At 39.5% G+C, this 14,990-nt stretch overlaps 1 non-coding gene across 1 annotated transcript; it reads right to left on the bottom strand.

The window, feature by feature from the left end:
• Nucleotides 1-14,131: 14,131 nt before the first annotated feature.
• LOC115196496 (U7 small nuclear RNA) lies at nucleotides 14,132-14,186 on the bottom strand. The gene has a single exon (XR_003878861.1). It is a non-coding gene; the product is annotated as a U7 small nuclear RNA (small nuclear RNA).
• Nucleotides 14,187-14,990: the final 804 nt, after the last annotated feature.

The raw sequence follows: 14,990 nt of genomic DNA, 5'->3' as shown, positions 1-14,990 counted from the left end.
ATTAATGATGTTATGGAAGATGACCAGGGGCCAGCGGGCAGTCATCCGCTGTAAGTTCCAATCACCTTGTCCAGGTTGTCCACGCCTCCTTTGTTGTGGTTGTAGTCCAGGACGATGCCTGGTTTCCTGTCCTCACGATCACTGATCTCATCCGTTTTGTGCAGTGTGCTCAGGAAGACCACATTCTTGTTACTCTTATGGGAGGTAAGAAACTAGAGTGGTAGCAGAGAAGGCCTCTCTCCCCTTGTTGCGAGAAGTGCAGGGGGAGCTCAGGCTTGTTCTTTCTAACTGTGTCAACCATGGTGATCTTCCTCTTCAGGAGCTGCTGGCTGAGTTCAATCAGTAGCACACATAATCTCAATTTCTCATTGTGTGTGTGTCTGTGGTTTTTGTGGTGTGTAAATGATTTATAACTGACCCTAAGACAATCTTTGTACCCTGGTGGTGGACAGCTTTCAAGGAAATGTGAACAAAGGCGATGTTTCACTTTTTCTAATGTTGGGGTTACTCTCTGAAAAGTCATCAGATTTCAAGTTGAAAAAATATCATTTAGGGGGTTTTCTCTGCTGTTAAACATAGTGATAAGTCATTTTTACCCTTATGACAACACAAGAGTTTCCTTAAATATCCATCTGTCTTATGTAACCATACCAAACGTAACATATCATACTAATTTGAGTGTCCCAGATTTGCATTTGCTATGTTACGTCTAGTCTATGAGACCAGGCTGGTTAGTGAATTAAGCTGACACCGACCATAATCATTTTACGTGGGGTCCTTCTCTCGCAAATTGCTTGATCTGCTGCTACATTGTTGTGGATGTATGGCAGGTAAGCTTTCATACAATGTACAGTGGCTGAAGCTAAAAAATAACTAAATTGTGTAATAAGCTATTTTGCTTACTAAATAGCCAGAATAATGGTGTTTCACTGTGAAGATAATATTGCATTAGGACTGCTGCTGTTTTATTTCCAATGAGCAGGCTCGCATTGTAATAAATTCATACAACAACACCCATGCATATTATTAAACGGCACTGATGGTCAAGATAGCTTGGTTTTATATCCACCGTCTGCATTGATAACTAATTGATAGGCAATATGATGCAATGCAACTAGATTAGAAGGCCTAGACTACTTAATCCTAATGTAAGCTAAATGCAAACACTGGCATATTATAAAGGGGAACATGTCTAATTTAATCATATGCAATCATATCAAACAAGAATATATATTAAATTAAATGGATACACCATTGAAATATTTTGAATGTCTTTCACTCTCATTGCAGATTAGACAGAGGAACTGGAGCATCCAGATACCAAACACTCAAAATCAGAACCGTGGGGAGACATCAACAATTTTCCTGTATCTGTGTATGAATCCTTAACACATTCCGTCGTACAAAAGAAGTGAAGTCGTATGTACAGGATACACATGGTCCAACGAAATGCTTACTTGCAGGTTCCTTCTCGACAATGCAACAACAATAAGAATTAATACAAGATAAGTATACGAACATAAAGTAAATGGCTTAGTAGAATAATATTTTAGCATCCCCAAGTGAGAGACATCAAGGAGATTGACACTCAAAAGCTTGTTCAGTACATGAGGGCAAATCTTGTCATGACGAACACAGATTTTTTATACACAGGACAGGAGTTTGCAGGTTTTTGTTCCAGCGTTTCACTAACACTTCATTCAACTAATTGTGGTCTAAATTGTAGACAATGAATAATTGAACATGGTGTTTGCTGGGCAGAAATAAAACTTGCACACAGTTCAGTACCCTGGAGCAGAAATCCCCCATTTCTGTATTTTAGAATGAGCTTCAAATGTTACAATGAGCTGACAATTCTGCATGATATAGAACAACGTGTGGATCTACTTCTAAAATAGGGATGTTGCACACTGCTGAATAAATTCCTGACTAAACTCCTGGGATTGGTGATTTTCCTGGTGGATGGGAGGTTCAAAGTTATTTACATCTGTCTGGATGATTGGGTGGGATGTGCTTCAAACTGAGGAGAACAGAGCACAAACATTAGACCAAGGGAGGAGAAATTAAGCTTTCTATTTATCCTTTATTTAACATGCAAGTCAGTTAAGAACACATTCTTATTTACAGTGACAGCCTAACAAAAGGCAAAAGGCTTCCTGCAGGCAAGGGGGCTGAGGTTCCCCCAAAAATGCAGGACTAAACACACATCACGACAAGAGACACCACAACACTACATAAAGAAAGACCGAAGACAGCAACACATGACAACACAGCATGGTAGCAACACAACATAACAACAACACAGCAGCAGCACACAATGGTAGCAGCACACAATGGTAGCAGCACACAATGGTAGCAGCACAAAATTATTGGGCACAGGCAACAGCACACAGGGCAAGAAGGTAGAGACAACAATACATCATGAAAAGCAGCTACAAGTGTCAGTAAGAGTGTCCATGACTGAGTTTTTGAATGAAGAGCTGGAGATAAAACTGTTCAGATTGAGTGTTATTTGCACCTTACTCCAGTCGCTAGCTGCAGCGAACTGAAAAGAGGAGTGACCCAGGAATGTGTGTACTTTGGGGACCTTTAAAAGAATGTGACTGGCAGAACGGGTGTTGTATGTGGAGTATGAGGGCTACAGTAGGTATCTCAGATAAGGGGAGTGAGGGCTAAGAAGGTCTTATAAATAAGCATCAAACAGTGGGTCTAGCATCGGATATACAGAGATGACCAGTTTACAGAGGAGCATGGAGTGCAGTTATGTGTCCTATAAGGAGCATTGGTGGCAAATCTAATGGCCAAATGGTAAAGAACATCTAGCCGCTCGAGAGCACCCTTACCTGCCGATCTATAAATTACGTCTCCATAACCTAGCATGGGTAGGATGGTCATCTGAATCAGGGTTCGTTTGGCAGATGGGGTGAAAGAAGGGAGATTACAATAGAGGAAACCAAGTCTAGATTTAACCTTAGCCTGCAGCTTGGATATGTGCTGAGAGATGGACAGTGTACTGTGGCGGAGTTATTCTCATCAAAGGTGAGACTTTGGTGTAAAGTTTAAGCCCAAATAAGCAGGATTTGGTTACAGCTCTTTATAGTCTTCCTGAGTCCTTGTAACAAGGCACATGCAACAGACATCAAGACATAAAGTTGAAGTCGGAAGTTTACATACACCTTAGCCAAATATATTTAAACTCAGTTTTTCACAATTCCTGACATGTAATCCTAGTAAAAATTAGGATCACCACTTTATTTTAAGAATGTGAAATGTCAGAATAATAGTAGAGAGAATGATTTATTTCAGCTTTTATTTCGTTCATCACATTCCCAGTGGGTTAGAAGTTTACATACACTCAATTAGTATTTGGTAGCATTGCCTTTAAATAGTTTAACTTGGGTCAAATGTTTCGGGTAGCCTTCCACAAGCTTCACACAATAAGTTGGGTGAATTTTGGCCCATTCCTTCTGACAGAGCTGGTGTAACTGAGTCAGGTTTTGTAGGCCTCCTTGCTCACACACCATTTTTCAGTTCTGCCCACAAATTGTCTATAGGATTGAGGTCAGGGCTTTGTGATGGCCACTCCACTACCTTGACTTTGTTGTCCTTAAAACCTGTTAGGGCTAGGGCAGTATTTGCACGGCCGGATATAAAAACGTACCCGATTTAATCTGGTTACTACTCCTGCCCAGTAACTAGAATATGCATATAATTGTTTGACTTGGATAGAAAACACCCTAAAGTTTCTAAAACTGTTTGAATGGTGTCTGTGAGTATAACAGAACTCATATGGCAGTCAAAACCCTGAGACAAATCCTGACAGGAAACTGAAATCTGATGTGTGGATATCACTTCAAACATTTGCCATTGAAACACACAGGGGCTTGCGATTCATTTAGCACTTCATATGGCTTCCACTAGATGTCCCCAGTCTTTACAAAGTGGTTTGAGCCTCCTACCATCAAAATTGACTGAAAGAGAGGATGTTTACCTTGGTCACAGGGGATGGGACATTTCCATTGTGACGTCGGCGCTTCATGGGTACTCTCCCTTTTCAAAACGTTTTGAAAGACAATGCAACAGTCCCAATGGAATATTATTGAAGCCCTGCTTGAAAAAGCCCCTAAAGATTTATGTTATACAACGTTTGACATGTTTGAACGAACTTAAATATATTTTTTTTGCTCATTCCTGACGACAAGTCAGACGCACACGGTATATTTTCACTAGCCTTCGGAGCGCGCTAACACTATTGGGACATAAATTATTAACTTTTTTGAACAAAACTACATTTGTTATGGACCTGGGATGCCTAGAAGTGCCTTCTGATAAAGATAATCAAAGGTAAGGGATTATTTACAATAGTATTTTTGATGGTTGATCGTTCCCAGATGGCTCCAACATGTATAGCCTAGACTTTTTTTCTGGGCATACCACGTCGTTTATTGCAAAGTGTGATTTCCCAGTAAAGTTATTTTTAAATCTGGCAAAGAGATGGCATTCAAGACATGTTAATCTATAAGTCTTTGAATGACAATATTAAATTTTAACAATGTTTTCGAATAGTAATTTTGTAAATTGTAGAGCTAATAAACCTGCATTTGAGGCAAAAGATTTTCTGAACGTCATGCGCTGATGTAAATTGCTGTTTTTATATATAAATATGAACTTTATCGAACAAAAAATGCATGTGTTGTGTAACATGATGTCCTAGGAGTGTCATCTGATGAAGGTTGTCAAAGGTTAGTGCTGCATTTAGCTGTGTTTTGGGTATTTGTGATGCATGCTAGTTGCTTTGAAAATGGCTGTGTGATTATTTCTGGCTGGATACTCTGCTGACATAATCTAATGTTTTGCTTTTGCTGTAAAGCCTTTTTGAAATCGGACAGTGTGGTTCGATTCAGGAGAGGTGTATCTATAAAACGGTGTAAAATAGTCATATGTTTGAGAAATTGAAGTTATAGCATTTATGAGGTTTTGCATTTAGCGCGACGCGATTCCACTGGCTGTTGATTAGGGTGGGACGCAAGCGTTCCACTCGCCCAGAGAGGTTATTAACCTCATTCACACTTATTAAGCCCAGTCCAAACTGTTCGCTGCTCTGGCACCCCAATGGTGGAACAAGCTCCCTCACGGCGCCAGGACAGCAGAGTCAATCACCACCTTCCGGAGACACCTGAAACCCCACCTCTTTAAGGAATACCTGGGATAGGATAAAGTAATCCTTCTAAAAGATTTAGATGCACTATTGTAGAGTGGTTATTCCACTGGATATCATAAGGTGAATGCACCAATTTGTAAGTCGCTCTGGATAAGAGCGTCTGCTAAATGACTTAAATGTAATGTAAATGTAAATAACATGATGTCTTAAGATGTTGCTTCAATATATCCACATAATTTCCCGCCTCATGATGCCATCTATTTTGTGAAGTACACCAATCCCACCTGCAGAAAAGCACCCCACCGCATGATGCTGCCACCCCGTGCTTCACGTTTGGGATGGTGTTCTTCAGCTTGCAAGCATCCCCCTTTTTCCTCCAAACATAACGATGGTCATTATGGCCAAACAGTCCTATTTTTGTTTCATTATACCAGAGGACATTTCTCCAAAAAGTATGATCTTTGTCCCCATGTGCAGTTGCAAACCATAGTCTGGCTTTTTTATGGCGGTTTTGGAGCAGTGGCTTCTTCCTTGCTGAGCGGCCTTTCAGGTTGTATCAAAATAGGACTCGTTTTACTGTGGATATAAATACTTTTGTACCTGTTTCCTCCAGCATCTTCACAAGGTCCTTTGCTGTTGTTCTGGGATTGATTTGCACTTTTTGCAACAAGATACGTTCATCTCTACCTGAGCGGTATGACGGCTGCGGCGTCCCATGGTGTTTATACTTGCTTACTATTGTTTGTACAGATGAACGTGGTACCTTCAGGTGTTTGGAAATTGCTCCCAAGGATGAACCAGACTTGTGGAGGTCTACAATTCTTTTCCTGAGGTCTTGGCTGATTCATTTTGATTTTCCCATGATATCAAGCAAGGCACTGAGTTTGAAGGTAGGCCTTGAAATATATCCAGAGGTACACCCCCGATTGACTCAAATTATGTCAATTAGCCTATCAGAAGCTTCTAAAGCCATGACATTATTTTCTGGAATTTTCCAAGCTGTTTAAAGGCACAGTCAACTTAGTGTATGTAAACTTCTGACCCACATTGAATTATATGTGAAATAATCTGTCTGTAAACAATTGTTGGAAAAATGACTTGTGTCATGCACAAAGTAGATGTCCTAACCGACTTGCCAAAACTATAGTTTGTTAACAAGAAATTTGTGGAAGGGTTGAAAAACAAGTTTTAACTTCTTTGGGATAGGGGGCAGTATTTTCACGGCCGGATAAAAAACGTACCCGATTTAATCTGGTTACTACTCCTGCCCAGAAACTAGAATATGCATGTAATAAATAGATTTGGATAGAAAACACTCTAAAGTTTCTCAAACAGTTTGAATGGTGTCTGTGAGTATAACATAACTCATATGGCAGGCCAAAACCTGAGAAGATTCCATGCAGGAAGTGCCCTGTCTGACAATTTGTTGTCCTTCTTTTGCTTCTCTATCGACATTACAGCATCTGTGCTGTATCGTGACACTTTCTAAGGCTTCCATTGGCTCTCTAAAGCCGCCAGAAAGTGGAATGGGGTGTCTGCTGTCTCTGGGCAAAGTATAGGAGCAGAGTTTGTAAGTGGTCAACCTTGGGGACAGTGAAACTGGAGATGCGCAGTCACGAGAACTCGCCATGTTTTTCTTTTTCCCTTTGAATGAATACAACGTTGCCCGGTTGGAAAATTATCGCTATTTTATGAGAAAAATAGCCTAACAATTTATTTTAAACAGCGTTTTACATGCTTTTAACCTGTCTGGGCTAGGGGGCAGTATTGAGAATTTTGGAAAAATATGTTCCCATTTTTAACTGCCTCCTACACCAACTCAGAAGCTAGAATATGCATATTATTGTTCAGGTTTGGATAGAAAACACTCTGAATTTTCTAAAACTGTTTGAATGGTGTCTGTGAGTATAACAGAACTCCTATGGCAGGCAAAAACCTGACAAGGTTTCAAGCAGGAAGTACCCTGTCTGACAAGGAGTCGTGCGTCTTGCATCTTTTTATTGAAAAGTAAGGATCTTAGCTGTAACGTGACAATTCCCAGGGCTCCAATAGGCTCTCAGAGCCCGCGAAATAACTGAAGGTTTACGAGGGAGCCTCAGGTTGAAACATATTATCGCCTTTTGTAAGTGGATGCTGAGAGGACCTTTCAATGATGCGCGTGCATGAGTCGCTTCTGAGGAGAAATTTTATTCGGCTGTTTAGGCTCAATGCATACTCCCGGTCGGAATATTATCACTTCTCTACGACATAAATGGCATAAAAATTGGTTTTAAACAGCGGTTGACATGCTTCGAAGTACGGTAATGGAATATTTAGACATTTTTGACACGCCAATGCGCCATGCGCGAAACCGGGAAGAAGCATTCTAGAACTCACGAACAAAACGTCGCTGTTTGGATATAACGATGGATTATTTGGGACCAAACCAACATTTGTTATTGAAGTAGAAGTCCTGGCAGTGTATTCTGATGAAGAACAAGCAAGGTAAGAACATTTTTCTTATAGGAAATGTGATTTTGGTGGATGCTGACCTGGGTGGGTATCTAAATAGCTAGCCCTGTAATGCCGGGCTATGTACTTAGATTATTGCAAAATGTGCTTCATCCGAAAAGCTATTTTAAAATCGGACATATCGAGTGCATAGAGGAGTAATGTATCTATAATTCTTAAAATAATTGTTATGCTTTTTGTGAACGTTTATCGTGAGTAATTTAGCAAACTGTTAGTAAATTCAACGGAAGTTTGCCGGGGGTTATGCGTTTTCTGAACGTCACATGCTAATGCAAAAAGCTGTTTTTTGATATAAATATGAACTTGATTGAACAGACATGCATGTATTGTATAACACAATGTCCTAGGTGTGTCATCTGATGAAGATCATCAAAGGTTAGTGCTGCATTTAGCTGTGGTTTGGGTTTATGTGACATGATATGCTAGCTTGAAAAATGGCTGTCTGATTTTTTCTGGCTGGGCACTCTGCTGACATAATCTAATGTTTTGCTTTCGTTGTAAAGCCTTTTTGAAATCGGACAGTGGGGTTAGATTAACGAGATTCTTGTCTTTAAATAGCTGTAAAATAGTCATATGTTTGAGAAATTGAAGTAATAGTATTTCTAACGATTCAAAAATCGCGCCACTGGAATATCAGTAGCTGTTACGTAGGTGGGACGAAATCGTCCCACATACCCCAGACAGGCTAAGTACGGTAATGGAATATTTTGAATTTTTTTGTCACGAAATGCACTCGCGCGTTACCCTTCGGATAGTGACCTGAACGCACGAACAAAACGGAGGTATTTGGATATAACTATGGATTATTTGGAACCAAAACAACATTTGTTGTTGAAGTAGAAGTCCTGGGAGTGCATTCTGACGAAGAACAGCAAAGGTCATCCAATTTTTCTAATAGTAATTCTGAGTTTAGGTGACCCCGAAGTTGGCGGATGTCAAAATAGCTAGCCGTGATGGCCGAGCTATGAACTCAGAATATTGCAAAATGTGCTTTCGCCGAAAAGCTATTTTAAAATCGGACATAGCGATTGCATAAAGGAGTTCTGTATCTATAATTCTTAAAATAATGTATTTTGTCAACGTTTGTCATGAGTAATTTAGTAAATTGGGTATGCTAGTTCTGAACATCACATGCTAACGTAAAAAGCTGGTTTTTGATATAAATATGAACTTGATTGAACAAAACATGCATGTATTGTATAACATAATGTCCTAGGAGTGTCATCTGATGAAGATCATCAAAGGTTAGTGCTGCATTTAGCTTTGGTTTGGGTTTATGTGACATATATGCTTGCTTGGAAAATGGCTGTGTGATTATTTGTGTCTATGTACTCTGTTAACATAATCTAATGTTTTGCTTTTGCTGTAAAGCCTTTTTGAAATCGGACAATGTGGTTAAATATTAAAAAAGAAGGTCCAAGCGTCTGTTCAAATTTCGGTGTTTGTTCAAGTTGTTGAGAACCACAACTACCTTTGTTAATGTACAATGTTTTTGTAAAAATGTTGCATATGCATATGCTTTTCAAGTTGTCAACGATTTACTTTTAATTGATCATTTCAATATTCAACACATTTTCTTTTATATGCAATGGTGAAACATGAGAGAAAAGTGACAAGAGAAAAGTTAGCTAACCTTAGGTAAACAGACACTTCATGCATGTATTGACTGATCATGTAAGAATGCATAAGTAACTTGGCTGGCTAGCAAGCCTAGATTGAAAAGAACACAGCTAGCCGCATTTCCTACGTTTTAATCAGATGTTGTCTTGCCTCCAAACCGGTCGGGCACAACTATTTTGTCCTGCCAATGTCAGGGTGCGAAATGAACGCATCAGTTGCCATCTGTCCCCAAAAAATAAAATAAAGATTTGCTACATTTGTCACTCACTGGCTAGCAAGTTCACCAAATCAGGATTAAGAAATTGTACTGGTCTTCACAATGTTACGATTCGTTTGTTTTGTTGTTTATCCCTAAACAGCTGATAACCAGGATGAAATCGATTAGCTAGCGGTCTGATCTGAATTTAAAATTCACATGAAAGTAATTTGTCAAACATTTTTAACAAGATTTGGTGAAATAAATAAATGTAATACTCATATTTCACAATGTTATTCCTTATTCCTCTGGATCATTTTCTCCCAAGTGGGGACTTCAGTCTGCCATTAATTCAGAAAATTTGGGAATTTTCGCTGTGTCGCAATATATGGGATAGCCTTCCCGGCGAAGGGAACAACAAAGTATCCTCCCATGCGTTTAGTGAAAGTGTGTATCTTTAACGGTGTAATCTCAGGGGAGAGATAATAGGGAAGTCATCCCCCTCTCACAGCTAAACGAGGCCAGCCAGGTTCTGTAAACAAAGGGACAAATGACAATGAATCATGTTGCACATATGGTGTTCCCAGTTTAATAATCAGTATTGATTACTGTCACTTTACAGCTGTAGGAACAACTGCTGGAGGCGAGGTAGGGTCAGTCTGGCCTCAAAGGAACAGTTAACTTCATGCTCCCTCTCTATTCTTCTCTGTTGTATTCCCTTAGAATAAATTGCACTTACCCAACCCTGTTTTTCTCTATATTGTCTGAACGAGGTATACAGTAGTGTTACCTTGGCTGCCTTGCAGTCACAGATAGCATTAGCCTTGGGAGCTGTTACTGCTCTGATAAAAAAATATATAATCTGTGTTGTGTGTGAGCAGTTTTGATGTTTATGTGTGTGAGAGGAGAGAGAGGGTTTTACCGACTAGTGCGCCACGTGTGATGGTCAAATGAACCACAACCACACCAAAGGGAATTGAACTACGCTCTAAGACAATAACTAATAAATAAATCACTGCGTTGAACAGAGATGACGCGCACGGAAACAAAGACTTAAATCATAAGTGACCTCTGACCTGTATTTTGGCGTGCTGCAAAGGGTATTAGGCAAAGAGGGGCTGGTGGGTAATGGGAAATGAACAGTGCTGGGGGTTATTCTGAATAAGAACATGGAGTCTGTGACTCCTAGGTTTCTCTCTCTCGCTCGCTTGCTCGCCTGAGGCCACAGCTGGGAGATTGAGAACCAGTGGGAACTGTTTGATTGGCGCACACACACTTCCATGGTGATCTGAGAACATAGAGAAAAATACAATACAAGTTTAAGATACAGCATCTCGGTTCAGTCTGACTTATATACAGTACAAATCCCAACTGAGCATGTATAGATGAGGATGGTTCACAATATTTTAGGTAAAACAAACCTGTCCAGTATTTACAAAACTATTGATTGGAAATTCATCAATTGATCCCCACTCCAGCAGAAACAATAGTCCTGTATAAGTTATTATGTGGGAATCCTTGGCAACAATATAGTACATGCTCACTTTCAGACTGCCATAATTGCACTATTAAGATGTCAACGTTTTGTAAAAGCCTGCATTCCATGCCCAGCACAATGAAGTACTAAAATAAATATACAGTGAAGGAAAAAAGTATTTGATCCCTTGCTGATTTTGTATGTTTGCCCACTGACAAAGAAATGATCAGTCTATAGTTTTAATGGCAGGTTTATTTGAACAGTGAGAGACAGAATAACAACAAAAAAATCCAGAAAAACGCATGTCAAAAATGTTATGAATTGATTTCCATTTTAATGAGGGAAATAAGTATTTGACCCCCTCTCAATCAGAAAGATTTCTGGCTCTTTTGTACAGGTAACGAGCTGAGATTAAGAGCACACTCTTAAAAGGAGTGCTCCTAATCTCAGTTTGTTACCTGTATAAAAGACACCTGTCCACAGCAGCAATCAATCAATCAGATTCCAAACTCTCCACCATGGCCAAGACCAAAGAGCTCTCCAAGGATGTCAGGGACAAGATTGTAGACCTACACTATGCCGTGAAGGACTGAAATCCTGCGTTTTTCTGGATTTTAAAAAATAAACCTACCATTAAAATTAGAGACATTATTGTCAGTGGGTAAACGTACAAAATCAGCAGGGGATCAAATACTTTTTTCCCTCACTGTACTGCTGGCATTATTGTTAGGTAAAATTACCCACTCAATAAACAGATGGATGTGAATGGATGGACACAATCACATGGTGACAGTGGGCAACTTCAATACCCCACAGAAAACAGGCACATGTTATATAATTCTTAGCACTGGACTAAAGTGTAAACAACCAAGATTTGCATGATCATCATAGTGTTCAGAGACAAAAAACCCTCCCTCCCATAGATGTGTTTGATATACATCAGCGACATACCTTCTCAATTTCTGGCCTGTGTTGAAAGCTCCATGGTTCGTCTCCTCATCCCAGCCCTTCTCATCCTAGTGACTCACACAAATGGCCCTTCTCAGGGACCCGCTCCCTGGGTACTCCCCCGCAGGTGTTATGGTTCTGCCCTTTTTTTTACCACCCTTCCCTCCTATTTTATGATGACACTACCCCCCCATCTCTCTCAACCGCTCACCATAAACACCTGTGTACAATAACAGAAACTATAGAACAATACTACAGTAGTATGCAACAGTGTGTAATCCAATGTGTCCAGTAGACAGGTTCCTTTTTCAGAGTGAGGGAATTTTAATGGAAAAGTTAAATGGAATAAGGAGGGAAAAGACATTGGGAAATATTAGGAATTCATCTTGACATTCCATGTCAATCCGTCTGTAATCGTGTCTCCGAGGGAGAGAGAGGGAGAGAGAGAGGGAGAGAGAGAGGGAGAGAGAGAGAGAGAGAGGGAGAGGGAGAGGGAGGGAGAGAGAAAATTCTCACTGCTCTGTGAAGAAGATCTTTTGGAAAGTTCAGCAAGGATTAATTTGGCACAACGCAGGGAAGAGATGGTAGCAGGCAAGGATAAAAAAAGAAAAAACATTTCTTTGTGAGAGTAATTGCTCTCAGCCATTCTACTGTGCAAACTGCTAGAGATTATAGGATTTATTCTGAGAAACGATTTGGTTGGTGGAGCTTTTCTGCTCGACACACACATCTGAAGATGACTCTTCTGTATAATTCCATAAATGCATAAATACAGAGTGACTACTATACTCTTTATTGCCTAAGATAGCAGAACAGGAGATAAACAATCGTCACAATAGTATGTGTCAAACTGGTAGGCCAACATGACAGTTTACAGTGAGCGCCAAAAGTATTGGGACAGTGACACATTTTTTTGTTTGTTTTGGCTCTGTACTCCAGCACTTTGGATTTTAAATGACACAATGCCTATGAGGTTAAAGTGCCGACTGTCAGCTTTAATTTGATTTGAATATTCATCCATATCGGTTGAACCGTTAAAAAATGACAGCACTTTCTGTGTGTAGTCCCCCCATTTTAGGGGACCAAAAGTATTGGGACAAATTCACTTATACAGTATGTGTATTAAATATCATACCCCTAAGACATGCTAACCTCTCACCATTACAATAACAGGGGAGGCTATTCTTTTTTTGCGGGGGGGGATTTGTGCGTCTAACTTTCTCACTCATCATTATTCACAATTCATTCAGGATTGTCTGTAATCATGGTAGCATCCACATTCAAGTAGAGTCACATGCTTAATGTAGTCATTGTGTGCTAGGAATATGGGACCAAATGCTAAACTTTTGACTACTTTAATAGACATATAAGTACATTTGTCCCAATAAAGTTGGTTCCCTAAAATGTGGGGACTATGTACAAAAAGTGCTGGAATTTCTAAACAGTTCAACCGAAAATCAAATTAAAGCTGACAATCGGAACCTTAACCACATAGTCAAATCCAAAGTGCTGGTGTAGAGCACTAAAACAACACAACATGTGTCACTGTCCCAATACTTTTGTTGCTCAATGTGTATTAATGGTCTATGGAAATAAGTAAACCAAAAATATACACTGAGTGTACAAAACATTATGAACACGTTCTCTTTCCATGACCAGGTGAAAGCTATGATCCCTTATTGATGTCACTTGTTAAATCCACTAGACCAAGTGAAGGAGATAGGTTAAACAAGGATTTTTAAGCCTTGAGACAATTTAAGAATTGTATTGCGTATGTGTGCCATTCAGAGTGTGAATGGACAGTATAAAATATTTAAGTGCCTTTGAACTGGGTATGGTAGTAGGTGCCAGGTGCACCGGTTTGTGTTAAGAACTTCAACGTTGCTGGGTTTTTCACACTCAACAGTTTCAAGTGTGTATCATGAATTGTCACCACCCTAAGGACTTCCAGCCAACTTGACACAACTGTAGGAATTATTGTAGTCAACAGCATCCCTGTGGAACGCTTTCGAGATTTTGTAGAGTCCATTCCCCACTGAATTGAGGCTGTTCTGAGAGCAAAAGGGGGAGGAGGGGTGTAACTCAATATTAGCAAAGTGTTCTTAATGTTTTATGTACTCAGTGTATACTATTGTAATTCATGTAGTGTTTTTGTGGATTGTAGTATTCTGTGGTATTTACTATAGTGTTTTTGTTTTATAATCTTTGTCATAGAAATTGAGGCTTTCTCCTTTAGGAAACCTACTGGAGAAATACTAAAAGAGAAAATGTTCCATTATCTGTAGGTTGGTAGGTAGGTAGGTAGGTAGGTAGGTCAGCGTGCGGTCTGAACAGATCGGCACTTCTGCTGTTTTCTATATTTACATTTACATTTAAGTCATTTAGCAGACGCTCTTATCCAGAGCGACTTACAAATTATATACTGTACTGGAAAACAGTATAGTCTATACTTGGCATGTACTTATGGGTGGCACAAATTCAGATATGGGGGAGGGGAATGGACAGGCTAAATGCAAATTAAATGCTGTAGTATTTACTATAGTTAAAAAAGTGTAGTGTTTTTTCTGACTGTTGTAGTTTTACAGATATTACTGTATTATTTACTACTGTGTTTCATTTGCGGATAACACTGTTTTCACCACCCAGTTCTTGACAGTTCTTGAAACCCTGTTCAAAGGCACTTAAATCTTTTGTCTTGCCCATTCACTCTCTGAATGGCGCACATACACAATCCATGTCTCAAAAAATCCTTATTTAACCTTCATCTACACTGAAGTGGGATCATAGGGACAATAGTTTTCACCTGGATTCACCTGGTCAGTCTATGTTGTGGAACGAGCAGGTGTTCTTAATATTTAGTACACTCAGTGTATACTACAGTTTTATTTTACCAAAGTGTTTATACTACAGTTAACTGTAAATGTTACAGTATAATACAGTATATTACATTAAATACTACAGTAAATACTACAGTATTCATTGTAGTGTTTCTGTTGAGTTTAGTCCACAAAAACACTATAGTGGGTTCTGACTTCTATACTTGAAAATATGAAATATCCTTATTCATGTCACTGAGG

Source organism: Salmo trutta, chromosome 6 (assembly GCF_901001165.1).
Source record: "Salmo trutta chromosome 6, fSalTru1.1, whole genome shotgun sequence".
Lineage (NCBI taxonomy): Eukaryota > Metazoa > Chordata > Actinopteri > Salmoniformes > Salmonidae > Salmo > Salmo trutta.
This window is presented reverse-complemented; position numbering and strand designations above follow the sequence as displayed.